Source organism: Xyrauchen texanus, chromosome 45 (assembly GCF_025860055.1).
Source record: "Xyrauchen texanus isolate HMW12.3.18 chromosome 45, RBS_HiC_50CHRs, whole genome shotgun sequence".
Taxonomy (NCBI): Eukaryota; Metazoa; Chordata; class Actinopteri; order Cypriniformes; family Catostomidae; genus Xyrauchen; species Xyrauchen texanus.
Genome location: NC_068320.1, coordinates 16,845,911 through 16,865,926, shown reverse-complemented (window position 1 = coordinate 16,865,926; position 20,016 = coordinate 16,845,911). Strand labels below are relative to the sequence as shown.

Below are 20,016 nucleotides of genomic sequence, written 5' to 3'. Positions count from 1 at the left end.
TAACCATCTGCACAAACATCAGACTTAATATGGCTTTGACAAAGTATTTTAGATGCTTTTGTTTGTTGAAAATTGTAGATGTGCTTGCAGTTAATTGGTTTGCATCCCATAACTGTGCCCTGCTTTCTAAATCGTTTTAAAAATGCATAGCACATATATAATACAATTTTTAATTACACTAAAACGATAAGGGTGGTTACATTGAAGAAGGTAAATACGTACGTTTTGATTCATTTAACATTTTTGGTCACTATACTACTTCAGATATATTTTCATGTTTTTGATGACCTTACTATTATTCTAAAAGAGGGAGCATTGTAATAAAGAATGAGTGTAATGTAGTGTATAAAAAAAATTATTAGCTATCAATTATCAATTTTTTTTCATTGAAAAGGTATCTCAGAGTTACTGATTTAATTTCAGGAGCGTTGTAATTTTTGTAAATAGCATAGTGTAGAATAATTGTCAAATTGTGCTTTGTGTGTGTAATATCTGCCTGAAGCTCCTCAGCTGCTGATTATTCTCGTGTCGCTGCCACTGCCCCTGCACGGAGCATGCGCTTGACGGCGCTGCGAGTGTGACAGCAGTGGCGTGAGTGCGCTCGGGGAGAAAGAGCAGCGCGCGAACACAGGCTGCAGTACGCGTGACTACACAACGCACCATTCCCAGATAAATCCAATCTCATGCAAACGGACGGGTCGAAGATTCAGCACTGTAATAGGTGAGCTTTATATTTATGCATATTGAACGCATGTGCAACAACTTTATTACCTCATGTTTGTTTTCCAATATGCTTTTTATAAGAAAAATGCGCATAAGTTGCGATATATTTGTCGAGCATCCAGTCGCTCTTTCCCATGGCAACCGATGATGATGCGGATTTTCGTGGAGATATCGCAGGCATCACAAAGGATATGCATCTTTCAGATAGAATGAAACAATCATGCCCGTTTAATCCAAATACAATTTCAAATTCCGTATTTATTTGGTGTCGTGTCATACTGACAGTGTATAAACGGCCCAAATGAAAGAGTGTTTGATAGAAATCTTGATCGGCGGCGGGTCGACAGCAGGTGTTCCCATTATTCTCATTCTTCATTCTCAATGTTTGTTTATTATGACGCATATTTTAAATGTAAATGTTTAATTTTGGCAGTTAATTTACATTATTTGAGATCTGTTATCATTGCATGAAGACAATAATCAGCCATTTAATATAGCCATATGATAGCAACAATACACACGATTACAGAAGCAATGCTTTCTTTCTTTCTTTCTTTCTTTTGCATGAACACAAGCGGAGTGATCCACACAGTGAACATGTCTTTGGCATATTAATAGCTCTTGCATACTGCATAGAGAATGCTGTATTTGATAGCTGCTGATAGTAGTGGTTTCGTGATTTATCTTATGTGAATGATATTAGATTATTATTATTATTATTATTATATGATATTATTTAAGATATTTCTGATTTGGGTTTGTCTTAATGGTACAGCTTGAAAATGCAAAATAGAAGATTTACCTACAATGCTTTGTGTTTCACTTTCTCTGGCATTTCTCAGGCTACTCTTTTGTACATTTAGGCTACTATATATTGTCACTTGTGCAATACAAATGCCTACTATAATATATATACAGTACTGTGCAAAAGTCTATAAGATGTTTCACAAAAACATTTGTCTTAAGATGGTTATTTATATCTTCAGCTTTAGTGTGTCAATAGGAAATATACATGTTGGACTCCCAAACATTACTTTTGGAAATAGAATAGAATAGAATAACAGGGAGCCCTGCAACAGATGTCACGACCCCCACAAAGCCCCCCACAGAACATCTCGTCAGTCTGGGATAAAAGAGAGAGAGAGAAAGAGGTGTGTGTGTGTGTTGTTTGTGAGTGAGAGAGAGAGATGTAGCGTGTGTAATCACCTGTTGCCACACCCAAGTAGAGATGCTGTCAGCTTTCTGAAGGTCAGCTTTCTCAGTGGAAAAATAGCCATCCAAGAGGGGGTATTTCTCCCTATTTCACGGTAGCCATGCACAAGGGTCATTCACTATAGAAACCGCAATGTCCTCTGCCATTTTAAACAGTACTTTCTCTCCAATGTGGAAACTCCATTAAGAGGTAAGTGCCTTGAGCTCCATAATTAATAAGTCTGTTGTGTCGCTGTGATGAACCTTAATGCTGAAGTTGTTTGTTTAATGTTGTTTAAAGCTATTTTCTAGCCTTAGTAGTAATACGAGCGATCACAGAGCGCTGTTGTATGTAAACACTGGCTGATGCAGATTTACTTCACATCACCTAACTGGCTCATATTACACACAAACATCATCTTTTGCAGCCACCTGCTGGTTAACATATGTAATGTAAGAGATAAACATACAGTACCTCTTAACACATATCACTACTCTTACACTTTAGTTTAGAACAGCACAAACGCAAGCGGAGTGATACACACAGTGAAGCGTCCGAGTGCTGATGGTGTGAGACCATCAGTGCTCATGGAACGTCTCTTGTCCAGTCAGATTCGAGGACTGGAACGAACTGTTGTATATATATATATATATATATATATATATATATATATATATATATATATATATATATATACACACACACAATTTATCAGATTAGGTTTAATGAGGAATAAGGTTTCTTTTTTCAATTTAAGTTGGAATATATGTGCTGACAGGGCAGGTTTCCATGTAGTCACATTGTCCGTTGCATGCCCTCGTTTCAGTTTAGATACTTGATTATTTCATCAAAATAACAAAATATGCATTGAAGTAATTGAAATGAGGATGAATAATGTCAATGATGAAAAATTGAGGAACACGGAGGAATAATAATTAAAAAAACTTCTGCAACTGTTGCCATATTTTTGCAGATAAACAATAGTTTCAAAAGCAACTGCTGGCACCGATTAATCAATAAAACCGCTATATATCGGTCTACCTCTAGTGGTAATGATCCGTTGTAAGATATCTCAGTTTTGTTAGTAAAATTCAAAAGCTGTTTGATCTGATTGGACAATGTCAATAATGCTATTCATGGTTATGAAAATATCACAGACTGATGCAAAGGCATGAATGCTGGGAGACCTTTTTTGGGATGTGATGAAATTATAGGCTAATTGTGTTAGTCAGTCTTTGTAGTGGGCCTGAAGTGTAATTTAATACTTGTGGCATTATGCCAATTGCCAAAGGTGCCAGGATGTTGTGTGTTTTCGAAGATGTTTTTTGGAGGGCTGCCCCCAACCAAAGATTTTTCTAGTCAACAAGTTGTCGTTAGTTTAAGCCATTATGATATTAATTGAATTACTTATATATATTTTTTTTGGGGGGGCATCAGAAAATGGTTTGTGTTCCAGGGCTGAGAAAGTATGTTATAAGTAACATTGCTAACACTGTTCTGCAATACAGAGAAATACTAAACTGTAATAATGAGCCTTTAAAATATAAATGTTACAAGCGTGCGCATGCACGAAGCGAAGCCACAGCAACACTGGCAAAAGTGGTAATAATTCTGAATGTATCAGAAAAACCAGCAAGGAGACTGTCTGAACATTTTGTTAATTTATAGAGAATTAGGGTTTATGCACATTAGGGTTGTGCTGACAGACGATGATCTCGGGGATCGATGATGGTCAGAGTGATTGCCAATAGCTGATGCCTTTGACAATGTCAAGACGATATTTGGCTTGTTTCCCATTAATATATTAAATTATTATTATTATTATTATTAGGCTATTATCAAATTAATATTACTGGGTGTTGCCGATGTAATTGTATATTGCGATATATATATATATATATCGTGAAGGAGGGAACAAAATAATTGTATTCACACACAATGTATTTTCCCGGACAATGAAATACCTGACCGGTAGAGAATGCACAGATGAAGTAGGTGCTTTGCCAGAGAGATTTTACCCTTCACAACTGTTGTAAAGAAAAAAATCTTTCAAAAAGCTGAACAACACACATTTTAATTACATTTTTTTTTTTTCATCTCATTTGAATTTTTTGTTACGATAAATAAAAAATAAAGTTCAAAGTTTGAAATGAAAGTATCTTGCTTTATCGTGAAGGCTTAACCCTAACCCTGCTTAAGGAAAATGATCCCATAGTACCATCTAGCATCCAACCAGCGGTAATACCGATGTTTGTTGGTTTGAACGTGAATATATAAATAATAATACCGCATGGACCAGCCCTGTAAACGATCATGTCTGTCCATCACTGACTGCGTGACTTCGCCACTTCCTGTGGAGTTTTTTTTTCTGAGACCAACGACTAAACTTGGTCGACCAAGACTCTCTCGTCGACTAACGTTTGGTCGACTATTAGGGGCAGCCCTAGTTTTGTGGCACACATGGGATTTAATTAGATCATAATTTAGGATAGCTGAAATAATAGTGAGTTAATTTTAAATAACTCTTTAGGACATTGTTGAATGACCAAATTTATATTGTACTTTACTGTAATTGGAATATTTATTGTAGTCTCATTAATTTTGCAGTTACTACAGGTCATGATTTTTAAAGCCTTTAGGCCATACTGTAATAAGCACTGCACTTTTTCACCCGCCACATTTTATCACTGTAGACCTGGCTATACACACACAGAATGTAGTTTGGTAGGAGACCTTATTGTGTGGATGATTAGTGCTTTGAAACATCATTATTCATATTTTGAGTACTCTAATTGCATTATTGGCTACCTGCATCCAGTCTAATATTTGACACTTTTGAATGATGATAAATGAAGTTGAAAATATGCGACATTTGCTTCTCATCTCTGGCAAATGGATATTATGTATGCATGTGTGCATAACAGCTGCTGCCTTGTGTACTGCAGAGCCACAAGTCCCTCAGTGACACTGAGAATTGTTCATCCCATTTCCCATTTAGTGCTTTCCCTGCTATTTATAATTAGCATTTATGCATTGGAGTAACAAGTGAAAATGTGTGTGTGTGTGTGAGTTAATTCATGTGTGCTTTCATGTATGACAGAAAAAATCATTTCTTAAGCCATTTGTTACAATGTATTAATGGAGTAGTGGAGTAGCATTTTGAATATTTTTATAATAATAGTAATTATGATAATTACAATAACATTATTATTACTATTGTAATTATTATTATACTGTTGACAAAGTAAATTGTGACAAAGTGGTATTTTTCAAAATTCAGATTTGGAACAAGATTTGTACATTTATCGGTACACCCAATTTCAAGAAGCCAATAACAAGTAGAAAAGTTTGAATATTGGTAAAAAAAAAAAATATTGGTCAAATTGATTATAAATCTTTATCTTCTTGCCATGCCTCTGTTGCTGTTATATCGAAAGCATCCACACTGGAAGTAGATTGGTGGTCTGGATTTGGTAGATTTGTACTACTGAAAATGGGTTGTATTATAAGTTGTATTTTGGATAAGAAATTAAATTGAAAAACATTTGGTTCTATTATAGTAATTATAATAAATTATAAAAAATAATTAAAAAGTTTCATAAGGGATGCATTGCATTTTCTTTGTCAGATCAATATATGGCAGTGCATGAATGCATATTTACCCCTTCAGTGTTTACGCAGTCTGTGCATTTGGATTATGAATATTGTGGGTCCAGATTAACAAAATCAAATGCTTCTTTCTGGGATCCTTAGATGGGAATTTATAGCAGTGCTGATAATGCACAATGGACACCAGGTGTGTGCCACCAAACACTGCCAGCTGTGCTTCATCATGGAGCTTTACCTTCTTACCATGCACTTCTTCAGCACCTGGTTGTTGCCAAAGGCAATATGCTGATCTGACAATAACTGTGTGGAATGAATGGACTATGACTCCTGGTATACGCATTGCTAGACCATATTTAGGAGGGCATTAGCCCCCCTTAATTTATTCTTAGCCCCCTAAAAATCTATGACTTTGCAATCAGCACACAGCTGTGTTTGTTGCATGTTGTGATCTGTTTAAACAGTGTTAAAGCACTGCAATAGTTTAAAGTGCTAGAGCGCTTTGGTGGATTTTCCCACCTGTAAAGACCAACTATGGCATGAGCCAATAGCATTCAAGTGTGGGTTGTAATGGAGCATATCAGTGGTTTGACACACTATACATCCCTTTACTAGTCATTCATTTGTGTTTCAATGAGACAATTTGTGTCCGAGCAATTATCAGTGTCTGTTGACTGACTGAAGGAGAGGAAAAACCTCCTTTGTTTATTTTGGTAATCTCGTTTAACAAGGAGAGAAATGGGCTGGATAAATTATGAGTAAAGGTGACTGATGATGGCATTGTAATGACATCAGGACGCAAATGAAACATCAAATGTTTTTAGGCTAATATTGTTGTCTTTTTTATAGCTTGATAGTAGGGCTGAGCGATAAAAAGATCTCAATATTTATTGTGATAAAAAATTCCATGATATTGATGATAAGCTTTTGAGTAATTTTCGATATTTAGCCTGTGTCCTTAATCTAGATGTTCAGGTGCGTGTCACTAAAAACCCAAGCAGTTCGGCTTTCTCAGACTGTATGAAGTAGCGATTAGGCTACGACTGTCATCGCGGCCAGGGTCCAGACCCCGAATTGATTCCATCCGGACCGCAAGACATCATGATGACGGTTGCGCCCTCTCATCGTCTCTATTGAGCAGCGCGACAAAACAATATAAAAACAATCTGCGCTATATTCTTGATTATTTTTCTTTAGCACCAAACAAGCTTAATTTATGCCCTGTCTCGCTCTGCGCATATTGCCCCTTTTCCCCGCATGCGAGTAGACGTGAGTCGCCGCATAGGTTAACATTGTTCCAGAGCCTTTAGACCGTAACATCTTTTCCTTCTAAATGTAGCTTTATTAATCAGCATGTTAGGAGCCTTTATTAATAAACAACTAGATTTATGTTCTAATTTTAATCAGATGTCATCATCTCTGGGATGGATGATTTGGAAAGACAATAAAATTACTATTTTGTAGACTCTCACTTTATTTACAAAATACAAATGGTCCATTTAGACTTTTACATTTTCTACATTTTCTCTCAGGGGATACCCCTGAACCCCCCTACAGTATCAGTCCTCAGTCACAAGGGCTTCTATGCCCCCATACTTGGGTATCTGAATGTAACGAAATATGAAAATAATTTGAATGTAAGTATTATATACTGTCATTATGCTTCAAAAGGATCTTTTAACATTAATATCCAACTGCACCCGACTGATAAACTCTATAAAATATTGCAATATTTATAAGAAGATCCCTCAGACACCAATGCAATGTATACACTATTTTGACTTTTTATTATTTTTCTTCTTCTTTTCTTCTACCAACTTTGAAATAAAAAACATATGCAATGTGTAAATACGAATGTATATCGTGATAAATATCGATATTGAACGATATGAAAAAGAATATTGTGAGAGTATTTTTGTCCATATTGCCAAGCCCTACTTGATAGGCATGCACAGCAGTTCACAAAATGATAGATTTGCATTGTTTTCATTTGTGGGGAAAACGCTTATGATGCTTAACAATTGCTTTAGTATCTTAGTAGATTTATAGACAGGCAAATTTGAATAGAGTATAATTAGACTCGCAGACTCCTGGTATTTCTAGGACTGGAATTAAGATACACATTTTGCATTGAGGTTTAGCAGACATTTACTTATCTCTATCTCTCCCAGCATATAGAAGACAATTAGACCTTCAGAGATAGAAAACCATTAGATGCTAGACAGACTTACTGAGGATGAAATATCACTGTTGCACTTTTTGTGGCTTTGGAGTGTTTTTTGTGTCTCAGTAAGTTCAAAAGCTGGATATTTACATAGAGACACACTGCACCAGCTGCCATTGGTATGGCAGACTAGACATTTGCATGCTCAGAATTGCCCTGCAAATATGCCACATTTGCCCTGTGTCCTGATTTTAATGCATCATAAATTCTAAGTATGATTTAAACAGAGTGAACTCAGTGTAATTCTTTCTCACTGGTTTTTAAATCGGATTTGTTGGTAGATTGGTGAATAATAGTTTTTGTGACAGGTGTTGCCAGGGGCATACATTTTTCTTTAACAGGTGTATAATACTTTTGCATCTATTTCCTTTTAGATAAGGCCTGCTTAGTATTGAATGTTAATGTGATTATAGGCAGGGAACATATTGCCACATGTAACCAACAAATCTCTCTTCAAATACCTTTGTGTGACATATTTTTCAGTGTAGTAGCTGGGTGCTTTTAATTAAATTATATTACAAAGCAATGTAATTTGGGTGATGAACATTTCAGGAATTATGTGCAGTACGGATTTCTCCTAGGCCTATATGGAGTACTTATATGTTGTGGTGGCTGATTAAAATATAAGCTTTTTCAGCTCCATCTGTCTTGTAATAAAGCTTGACTTTTGACCTGTGTGTTTAGAGACTACACTCTGAAATGTTGCACTGCAAAAAATGTATTTGATGAATGTTTACATTTGGCTTACTGTTTCTATATAGGCTACTATATTCTGTTTCTTTCATATTAAGTCCATTTTGATGGGAGATGGGAGGACATGTTCTCTTTTGTTTAGTTTTGACTGTTATCTCATCACAAGAGCAGTTTATTTTATCTGTGGTCTTTCTTTCCACTTTCTACGACACTGACCACAAGTAAAAGCCCTTGGAAAGGAGGAAATGTACTCATTTTGAGGCACAAAGCTCAAATCTAGGACTGTATATGGACAGGAATGCCATCTTTTATGTTTAACCATTATGGAAAACAATATGGAAAACAGTGAGTTCAACCAAATTACAATATTCTCAGATAGAAATGGCATATCTGCTTTTACAGTATGTGGTGTTGAACACATAAGGCACACGTAAAAATAAAGTAAAGTAGTAAATAAATAAAAAAAATAGCACAAACACTCTTTTCAAGCAAAAATTGTAAAAGACTTTTAGGATTCAAAGACCCACTAAAATGACCAGTTAGTTTAAAGTAATTCAAAAAATTTATTAGAAATGTAAAAATAGTACTGAGCAAAGATCTAGCATGGTTTGTTTGCAGCTGCCAATAAAGTTGACATTTTGTATGTATTGCATTGAAATTTTGACATTCTAAGTGTAATAGTGTCCAAAATGTTTTCCACTGTATCTGCTTTTAAATTATTATATGAATATATGAATTACTAGAAAATTGGGACCAGATAAATTTGTCTAAAAGTTCTCCAACAATGTCCCCACAGAGTTTTTTGACACAGTTGCCCCACTTGTATCATATGGACTGAATCGACTGATGAGCGCTCCTTTCCACAATGCGCTGCTGTCTCTGTCTGGTGATGGGGTGGTTTATGAGAGGCACCATTCTGTCTATATGTTCCCATTTATGGACTGAAGTTCTGATACTGTCATCTGCTAATTTATTGATTGAAAGCAGAGGCTGGAGGAACATTTTTGGATGAGGTTAGGAACTTAAGGCGCTGTGTTTTCTGGTCATGCACTATTCTTTATCAGAGGGGATTGGCAACTTAAGTAACATGGGTATTGGAAACCCTATTGAATTATAGGCTGTTTTGCCTTAGTCATGCTGTTTACTGCCAGACAGTTGTGATGATAAAGTGTCTTTTATACTGGTGTTTCAGTTCATGTGCAGTCTCTCTCACCTCTGCGAAGAAAGAAAACTTGCAATTATGCCTAAAATGATCTCCTACTCCCTTTTTCCCATGGTCTTGATGTCTGCACCATTCGGTAATTAAATTCTTTATGTCTCATTACAAGAATATTTCATCACACATTAAGATATGTCATTGCTTATTATCTCAATAGTTCAGATAATTTCAACAGTTCAATACAGATGAAATTACTTTTTTTGTGGTTGTATGGTAATAGGTATGACCAAATTCATGTGATGGTATAATTAAATTTAAATCATGGTAATAGTATCACTATATAGTTATAGTTATAGGCAATACTCGTGAAACCATTTAAGAAAATGTCCTGGTCATATTTAACCACAAATCAATATGAAAAATATTAAATTATATGAAAAATCAGCCTGATTAGGGACCGGGTGTGCAGCATCATGACCCAGCCCAGCCCTCCGCCCTCTGCCCTACCATACCTTTATTTAGGACCATTAAGATGGTTTTTACATTGTGACATTATTTTCAGGACACTTAAGCACATTTTACCCCCAATACCCATTACCATAATGCACCATTTACTTTTAAAAACAATGGGAGTTCTCTTTACCCTAACACAATAATTTTGTTGTTATGCTGATGTACATTGATTTTATTCATAAATGAAAGGCAGTACCAAGGCAGAACTACAGTAATATGATGTATAAATACTGAAATTTAAATTTTATATAAAAAAAATACTCATTGCTGTAATGAGAACTGGGCGCTAAAATGTGTAAAATTGTAATGACCCTAAAAATAGACTTCATATTCTATATGCAAAATATAATTTCTTATTTGTTTCCTTGGAGTTGGAGTATAGGATATTTTCTTCAAAGGTTTCGTGAGAAGAAGCCACATATCTGTTGAAATTGAAATAAAACCATCTTGTAATACCTACTGTAGGCATGGGATAGATGCCTTTTTCACACATCGATAATCTGAAGATTTTCCCTATGATTATCGATATATACTGTATCAGGATTTTTCCAGATATGAACAGGGCTACCCGTTGAACAACAGTATTTGGGTTTTCAAACATATTTCTCAACACAACTTTGGTAAAGTGTTCGGGCAGTGTAAATTAAAGGGGTTTGCACACTGCACATGTCTGGCGGATCACATGGTGCATTCTAAAATGCAAAACAAATTTTTTCTATGAAGGTATGTACACTCACCGAGTCTCGCCATCTCTCGAGGCTGCTCAAAAATCTGCAGCACCACATAGTTTTCCATTAAATTCAACACAAATCATTATCAAAGAACAAAGATTATTTACTCTAGCCACCAATGGATGTTATGTTGTGTATGTTCATCTTTCATATAACCTGCATAATGTATTTTCATTGACAGGTATGTCTTTTTGTTGTTCAACACCTTGAATGAAACCTCTTCAAAGATACATACAGAGAAATTGCATAATAATTTCTAATCTTTCAGTTTGCACAGTTAAACCATAAACAGTTTCATATACTAACCTGCAAACTCATCAACATCACTTTCATTCTTAAAGAAGTAGAAAATCCTTATTAATTTGGTGTGTATGCATCTTGTGCAAGAAGCTCTAAAATACCTGTACTATGTTGTGATACCTGTGCCTTGTCACATGCTTCAGTAAATTTGATATTAACCCTTTGTGGTCTCCCAAATGATATTATGCCAGACATTAAACAGAAGCCTAACTGAGTGAATTGGAAAGCACACAAATTAGGCTTCTAATTTAAATGTCAGCTAATGTTAATATATCGATGCCTCAAAAATATATTGATGAAATAATGTGCTAATCAATAATTGATATATCGATATTTTATGACATGCCTAGTAATACCTATTTTTTGATATTCCAGTGAATTAAATATAAAAATGTAATTAAATAAAATCTATACGACTTGGCATATTTATATCTACTGTCATACCACCCAGCTTTAGTAGTAGACATAATATCAAACATTTCTAGACACTGGGTCTTTATTCTTTTGCGTCAACAAACCAGCATCATTTCAAGAACTTAATTTATTTTTAAAACGCCTAACATCCGACCACTAACCACCACGAAATGTGAAATATTTAAATTGGCCTGGTATCCTTGTGTTTTAACCATGCTGATTTATGGATATTTGAGAGCTGTGGTCTGTGGCCTGCTTGCTGCTTTGGAAAGATGCGTGTTGACTTTATGACTTGTGTAAATAGCTTGGAGGTCATGGCACCCTCAAGCCCTGTGAGATTTTGCTTCTATAGGACAAGTTTCTGGTCTCGTCCTCTTGGCCTCCTCCCTGAACTCTTTATCCACTCTTCCAAAACACACTCCTGTTTGCCTTTGATGTGATTTTATGTTGTTCTAATGTGAGTCATAAGTTTCTGCCTTTAAAAGTAATCTAATAAATGTCAGCAGCTGTACTCTGTCTATGAATCATAATGTAGGCCTTAAATAATTAAACTTCTTGATTTAAAGACCCCCCGCCTTTCGCCCAATGTTAGCTGGGATAGGCTCCAGCCCCCCGCGACCCTGTACGCAGGATAAGCGGTTGACGATGGATGGATGGATGGATTTAAAGACCTCAAACTCCCCTGTGCTCTTCAGACGATATTCATTCCAGACAGTTTTTAGACTTTAATTATGTTTTGAGTTTAGCTTTTGATTGCAGTCCCTTGTTGACTATGAAAAGTCCTTTATATCAATTTAAAGAGTAGAGTATTTATTCTGTCAGTTATGTAAGGGCTCTGATAAAATATTGTTACATTTAATTTGTCATAGTCATTTCTCTTTAGCTTCTTCAGTGGTGTAATAGCAGAATTTCTGAATCTGAACAGATGAGGTAAAGATATTTTTATTTCAACAACCTGTTGCATTTGCTCATAATTTCAGCATACTTTGACCCTGTTTCCACCAGGTATTAAGATGCGTTTTGGGTGATCCGATCACATGTGGTCAGCCCTAAATACAGGTCTTAAGGGGTCTAAAACATTTTGTGATTGGCTCGCAAAAATCACATACGAATGTGGTTAAAAACGCACGTGACCAGATCGCATTTGAGGTGTAAACGCTAATCCGTCCTGTATGCATCCCAGCAGCAGTGAAGCACCACCCCTCAATTGATTGTCAATCAACTGCTGCTCTAAAACAAAAGTTTAAACTTGCTGGTTACAAGCTGCTTTAAAAGGAAATAACCATCCGATCTCAAAAAAATCAGATGCATAGACAATCATGAGAGCTTCACGGACCTTCTTCATTGAGTCTGATTTCAAAACTGACGAGAAGCATGAACATCTAAAGCTCCTTTAATACAGGTAATCTACTTAAATAACAGATAATTCTGCTTGACGTGTTGAATTTGTGCTTAGATTAAATTTAAAAATTACAAAATTACAAATTGGGGAGAAAAGGGGAAAAAAAATAAAATATACAGAAACCCTCCCCTCCAAATCCGAACACAAGTGGTTATAGGAGATGCATTTAAGTGACCAGGTGTAAACAGCGATGTGTCTCATCTGACCACATGTGATTGGATCACCTGACATGCATCTTAATACTAGGTGGAAAGGGGCCTTTTATAACAGAAAACCAAACCAGGAAAATGTTTATAACTTTTTGACAACGTGTCATTTTTTTCCCGTAAAGCCCCATTTTTGGACGATCCAAAATCAGAGATACAGTATGTCCCAAAATAGATTCTAAATTATTACCTAAACTACTAATGTTCATATGTTTATGAATAAATAGAGCAGTTCTGTTAAATATTTCACATTTGGGCCCTACTTTAATCGCATGCGCTAATCGGGTCAGTGGAGGTTCTCCTCCGCCACATTCTCCGTCCTATTATACAGTCCATTCCCTGTCAAGCAGCAGTAATATAAACAAAGACAGTACATTCATAAGAAGTTGGTAGTGTAAATGGACTTTATGCAATGAATTGGAAGAATAAATATATGGATTTAGATTATTTTGTGCGTCCTTGTTAAATGGGACACGTTCCTTTTATACGCATGGCAAATGTGATTCAGGATATAGATGTAGGCTCTGTTTAATTACAGGGAAAGTAAATATTATTAAGCATTTTCGTCTACTGACACATAAATCATGGCAAAGTGGTGGGAAAAAAATCATACCAAATCCAAAAATGTAACCCTCTTCAAACATTTAACTCTCTCCTTCTTCCACCGGCCCCTTTTTTCAGTGACTGAAATATAACAATAAAAATAATAATCATTGAAAAATCTAAACCATGACTTCTAGAAAATGTAACACAAATCTCATAAGTTTTTGATTCAACAAATGGCTTCAGCAGCAATCGTCAAGGACATTATTTGATGTTCTGTACTTTCAGAATTTGGACATGAACTTTATAATCACCTGCTGGTGAAATCTTCAAACTGCAAATGCAGGAACTGAATTTGGACTTTGCGCTGAGTTAAGAGGTGGCATTGAAACGTTTTAGTGCAACGACCAAATTCTTAGGAGAATAGCAAATTTTGCTTTGTGCCACTTAATTTACATGCAACACACCCACAGCTTTGCACTGGCATGAAAATTTGATTCTTCCTCAAGTAACTCTTAGCTGGCCTGTGGTTTCCTCTGAGACACCTTAAAAAGAGAAGATACTGAGCTCTTTCTCTCTTTTTCTTCTTTTCTCTTCCTCTCTAACCCTTTAAATTGATGTAAGTATAGAGAAAGCTCTAATATTGTTAGGAATGATTTGTAGAATTATGTTAGAGTTTCTTTGAAAGATGAAAGAATGTGCAGTATGGCAGTTATATTGCTTAAATTTAATAAGGATTATAAAGTTATTTCAGCATACTTTTCTTGACTCTAAGGATCTCAGAGTACCACACAGACTCATTGGATGAATTGTTGGATTGTGTTGCCAATGTGTCTATAACACATTATGGGTAGATTTTGGGTGTAAGAATTATAATTAGCTTAATTAAAACAGTTCTTAACTGCACATATTTAAAAGTGTGATGTTGAATTTGAATGTTTGTGCTGTTACATTGAACATTAATCCTTTAAAATCAAACTGTTAGTTAAAATCTTTATTTGGAGTAAACCAAATCAGGAATGTGTGCTTTTTGTTTTATATTCCCCAATTACTTACAACATATAGTATATAAATAATGGCTGTGCCTTAAGTACATTGTGTTTTATGAGCTCCCTGTTATTTCTGCTGAATTCAGATTGACAGGGTCTGGCGTGTGTCCAGCCATGAACAAAATGAACTGAAAGATCTCTTGAATAGAGCAGAAAAACACTGGAGACTTGCTAAGATAGATAGATAGAGAGAGAGAGAGAGAGAGAGAGAGAGAGAGAGAGAGGGAGACTTAAAATGACTGGACACTGCTGTACGGGTGATCAATGCAGTACAGTTACATTCAATAACACAGTGTCACTGTGAACATATAATAAAAAAATATATAAATATTGAAAACACTCAGGCATGTGGGCTCTCCTACTTAAAGTAAGACTAACTGCAAAACAATAGACAATGGGCTTACCCAATTTTATGCAAACAAAAAATGTCGTAAAACTCTTGTATTAGACTGGAATTTTTGCATGTCATGGTTGGGGATTGGGTTTAAGAAATAATTTATTGCACTTATCAGTGAATGAATGTATCATAGTCAGTATTATTGGCAGTATTGACAGATCATTGACCTTAGACTTAGATTTGACCTCATTGTGGCTAGAGAATCACAAATCAATGTAGCAAAGTGCTGGAAATTCTAATGGATCAACTAAAAAGGATTGTGGTCTTTATACCCACCATCCTGATCTCCTTTATTAATATGACTCTTAGTTAAAAAGTAAGTAACACATGAACATAAAGCTGCTTTAAGGCTATGTCCACATTAATATGGATATATTTGAAAATGTCGTTTTCTAAATGCAAGTCCACATTGGCGTTTTCCAAAATGTTCCTCATCCACACTGAAATGTATGAAAATGTGTGTAATGCCTTACTGTTCCTTGTACAGTCTAAACTGCAATTGTCCTCTTGTTCAGTCACCTGACAGCAATTCTGTGTAAACCTCCCGTCGCGTCTGAAGGAATGCAATGTGAAGGTTATACAAAATAAAATGTATTTTTAACAACGCTATTGAAGTGCACAACAGGCACAACAACTACATGGGCCACCATCTTGATTGTTTTGGGTTAAATGAATCACATGACTGAAGACAACAAATACGTATTAGTTTTTAAGATATATCTGTTTCTCCTGTCCACAAAACAATGCAACGATGAAATTTGTCTTCTTGGGAGAGCATTTTCAAAAAGCTCAGTTTTTGCTGTCAAAAATGCTGTCTCAGTGTGGACTGAAACCAAAATGTAGAGAAAAATATGTGTTTTCAAACAAATACGTATTAGTTTGGATGTGACCTAAGTGATTTAGGCACCACTAGCAGCATCAAACATAATTGCATAAATAACGACTGTTTCCAAGCAGGTTTAAACACTCACCCTGTTTTCATTGTTTAGACGAACAGATAGTCCCGCCCCAAATACCCCTGGTAGATCCCCAGGACACCTATTTGAGTGATATCTGTCAGGTAGTTGGGACATTTTATGCTTGGTATTCCAAAATATTGACTTACAATAGCTTTAGCTAAAGCTAGCTGGTAAAATTATTGGAAAGCAACAAATACCACTTTCTGATCTTTACATTGTGGCAGTCCAAAGGAAAGCTTCTGTTATTACATTGGACATTTTCCACCCCCTCCATGATTAGTTTCAGGTACTTTCATCCGGCAGATGATATAAGGTACCTATGTTGAAAAAGACTAAATATAAGATGAATTGCATAGAGCCAGTTTAATATGATGTTCTAGTGGTTGCTTGAAGGGGAAATAAAATAAAATAAAGTAGCATTTTATAGAGCCGATTCATCTGTGCTGAATATATTTCACAGATGTTGGGGTGTGAATCAGTTGAAATTATAATATTACAAGAGAGAGAGAGAGAGAGAGAGAGAGAGAGAGAGAGAGAGAGACCTGGCCATGTAGGTGACTCTCCTTGATACAAAAGGGCATAAACAACACATGATAATTTATCACAGTTAAGCATACACTAATTTAGTCTGCCAGCTTTAATTTAAACATACCCTTTTTAAATTCATTAGTCTGGTATGTGCTAGAACAGGCAACTACTTTGCAACCAAAGATGAATGACATGCTCCTGAACCCTATTAAATAGTGAATTGAGTCTTTGATTTTGTGTTCTTCGTGAGTGTGTTGCACTCACTCTGAATAGTACTTCAGGTCCTACTTCACATGCCAAGCCTGTAATCTGTAATGCCTACTCTTCTCAAGGGCTCTATACCATCAGACGAGAAGTCAACACTGTTGTTTGTTTATTCAGCTTTTCTTTTCTTTCCTTTGTTTAAAAAAAAAAAAAATACAATAAAATTGGAATACAGTGAAGCAGTAGTTTGGAGTAGTTTCTGTCCCTGGAGGGTGCTTCTTTTTACCAAAAGTTTTTAGAGGTCTTCAAAAATGTCAGATTATTGCAACATCTAATTCTCAATTTATGTTCCTGGGTTCATGAACAAGATGCTATTCTTTTTTATTCTTTAATTATTCATATTAACATTATTAACGTGTTTAATGAGACAATTGCATATTTATTTTTCTTATCAACTCAATCATCTGTCTCCATGAAAGCAAGTGTAAAGTGTAAGGTATAGTGTAAAGGCATCCAATATTTTTGCTGCTCCCCAATGCTGAAATCTCTCTGCACTCTTGCAGCCTGTCAGACCAGCTTGATTTATGATACCTCTCATGACGAACGTAAATTTGAATGCGGGTCACTGATGGTTTAGTAGTGCCTCTTTGTTTAATGGAAATCAACACAGAGGACTGAGAGATTCATTTTGCATGTGTACTCCTTCTATGCTCTGTGTGTCTGTCGCTGCCAGATGCATCAGATTCACAGACGAGCACACACTTGACGTGCACATGGCAGGAGTGTCATGGCTCCTGTGTCTGTCGGTTCATTCTGTTGTCTGTCTCTCCCTCGTGTGCCACAGGTGGAGCCGGTGAGCGTAGTCTGCATTTCCATGGGAGCACTGATCGCTCCTCAGGAGACGCTGATTACGGTAATGTTTACTCACCCGCTTCACCTATGATTACACTCCCTATTTCATCCCTTGTGTTTTCCCTGTCCTGTTGCTGGATTATTGTTTGCTGTACCTTAATGTTGTTCTCTTGTTTAGTGTGGAGTTTCGTTCTGTTGGTTGCTTTTGTCAAGGAGTGGTGTGTGCCCATCAGATTGCTATTGCCCTGGTGATCGTGCTCGAGGAGGATTCCTTGGATATTCTGCCAGCGTATTGGGAGACTTGCTTGTTTTGACTCTGCGCCGCACCACACCTTCCTGCTACGGATTGTTCCGGACCTCCACAGCTCTACACACTGACAAACACACTATCCCAGTGGCTTCCTAATGGCGCAGAAGCACTTTTGTGTTTATTGAATAATTAAAGACTATTTGATTTATTCCCCCTGCTCTTGGGACCTTTGTCCTCACGAAAAGTCTGACAGAATAATCGAGCCATCACTATGGACCCAGTGGAGGAGACTGTTATTCGTTCCGCCCTGTCACAGCAAGGGGTTCTGCTTGGTTGACATCAAGAGTAGATATCCGCATCTAACCGCACCATGGAGATGATGGCTTCCCAGTTCAGCAACTCCGCCTCCCTCCTGATCCTAACTTGCGCAGGATTTACCTCCTCCCCCTTCGAATGTTTCACACACCTCAACGAGCAGATCCGATGTGCGAATCCTTCTCTCATCACAATTCTCGGGTGAGGGATCTGTAAGGGCTTTTCTCTCTCGATGTTCACTTTTCTTCTCCATGCAGCCCTCTACTTTACCTCAAACACCATGAAGATTGCATGTGCAATCACTCTCCTTTCCGGGAAGGCTGGTGAATGGGGAATGGTGATGTGGGACAACCTTCATGCATTGGGTTTTCGATCACACTTCTCAAGGCCGGGAGGCAGGGAGGGTGTTATCTAGACTTTCCCAGGGGAACCGGTTGGTAGTGAACTTTCCGATTGAGTTTTGCACTCTGGTTGCCTACAGTGACTGGAATGACCACGCTATATGTGAGCGCTTTCTGAGGTGATTATCCGACTCTGTCCAGTATGAAATGTAGGAGATATAAAAGGCACGCCAGAGAGCTACAAGAGAGAGAGAGCATGGTGTTAGGGGTAATTATGAACCAGGTGAAAAGCCTTACCGCTCTCTCACTCCAGCAGACTGACACACAAACACGTCCCCATGCCACAGTGTCAAAAGTCAGTGATTTCGATATCATGACTTGGTGGACTTGGCCATTCCAGTTGATCAGCGCCTGGCTCAACGTTGAGAACATTTCAGATGCCCATACTTGTCCTCCTGGACCACTGAGGCTCACCATCTGACAACTCCGTCTCTTGCCTCTCCAGATCCTTATCTTACTCCTGAACCAATGCAGGTTGGCAGACTCCCAGTGTCACCTAAGGAGAAGCAGCGGCCACCCCTTGGATGTTTGTGCTTCACTTGTGGCCAATCTGGCCACCTCTCTGCTACCTGTCTTTTAAAAGACCCCGCTTGTCAGTAGTAAGGGGGTTACTGGCGAGCGCAACACCCCCAGACAAATCCCAAAAATATTCCAGTTTGCTGGCAATGATATGAGCTGTCATTCTATCTCGGCTCTGGTGGATTCAATGGTGGCTTTCTATATTCCGACTGGATGAACCTATCACTGCACACACTTTCCACTTAGTGGAACGTCCCTGTCTATAATCACCCACTCTACTAAGCCTGTTATTGTGGTTTCCGGGAATCACTCTGGACAGCTGTCATTCTTCCTCATATGAACTGCGAGCTACCCCAGTTGTGCTTGTACACCATTGGTTGTTAACACACAACCCTCACATAGATTGGGCAACCAACTCTGTTTTGTCTGGGAGCTCCATCTGTTCTTCACACTGTCTTAACTCTGCTGTCTCCCTTGTCCAGTCTTGTGTTTCATTGCAGGATGAGCCGACAGATGTTTCGGGTGTTCTGCCGGAGTATTACGACTTGAGGGCTGTGTTCAGCAGATCCCATACCTCGACCCTCCCTCCTCATCACTTGTTCAACTATGCTATTGAATTGTTTCCTGGCACGTCTCCACTTCGAGGATGGTTGAATTCGCTCTCGGCCACTGAGAGGGAGGCCATGAATGGGTATATAAATGATTCTTTAGCAGCCGGTCTCATCTGCCCTTTCTTTACAACTGCAGGGGCGGGGTTCTTTTTCGTGGTGAAGAAGGTCAGCACGCTTAGACCTTGCATAGATTATAGGGGGCTGAATGACGTTACGGTTAAAAAA

General features: G+C 37.3%; 1 protein-coding gene across 8 annotated transcripts in view; it reads left to right on the top strand.

Moving 5' to 3' along the window:
* Positions 1-614: 614 nt before the first annotated feature.
* Positions 615-20,016, top strand: part of LOC127637385 (neuronal cell adhesion molecule-like) — a 79,580-nt gene continuing 60,178 nt past the window's right edge. For 6 of the 8 annotated variants that reach the window (XM_052118415.1, XM_052118414.1, XM_052118410.1 and 3 more), the window contains exon 1: positions 615-721. The gene's annotated coding sequence lies outside the window, so the exon portion shown is untranslated. The remainder of the gene's footprint in view (positions 722-20,016) is intronic. The other 2 variants (XM_052118411.1, XM_052118413.1) reach the window with 2 other exon arrangements.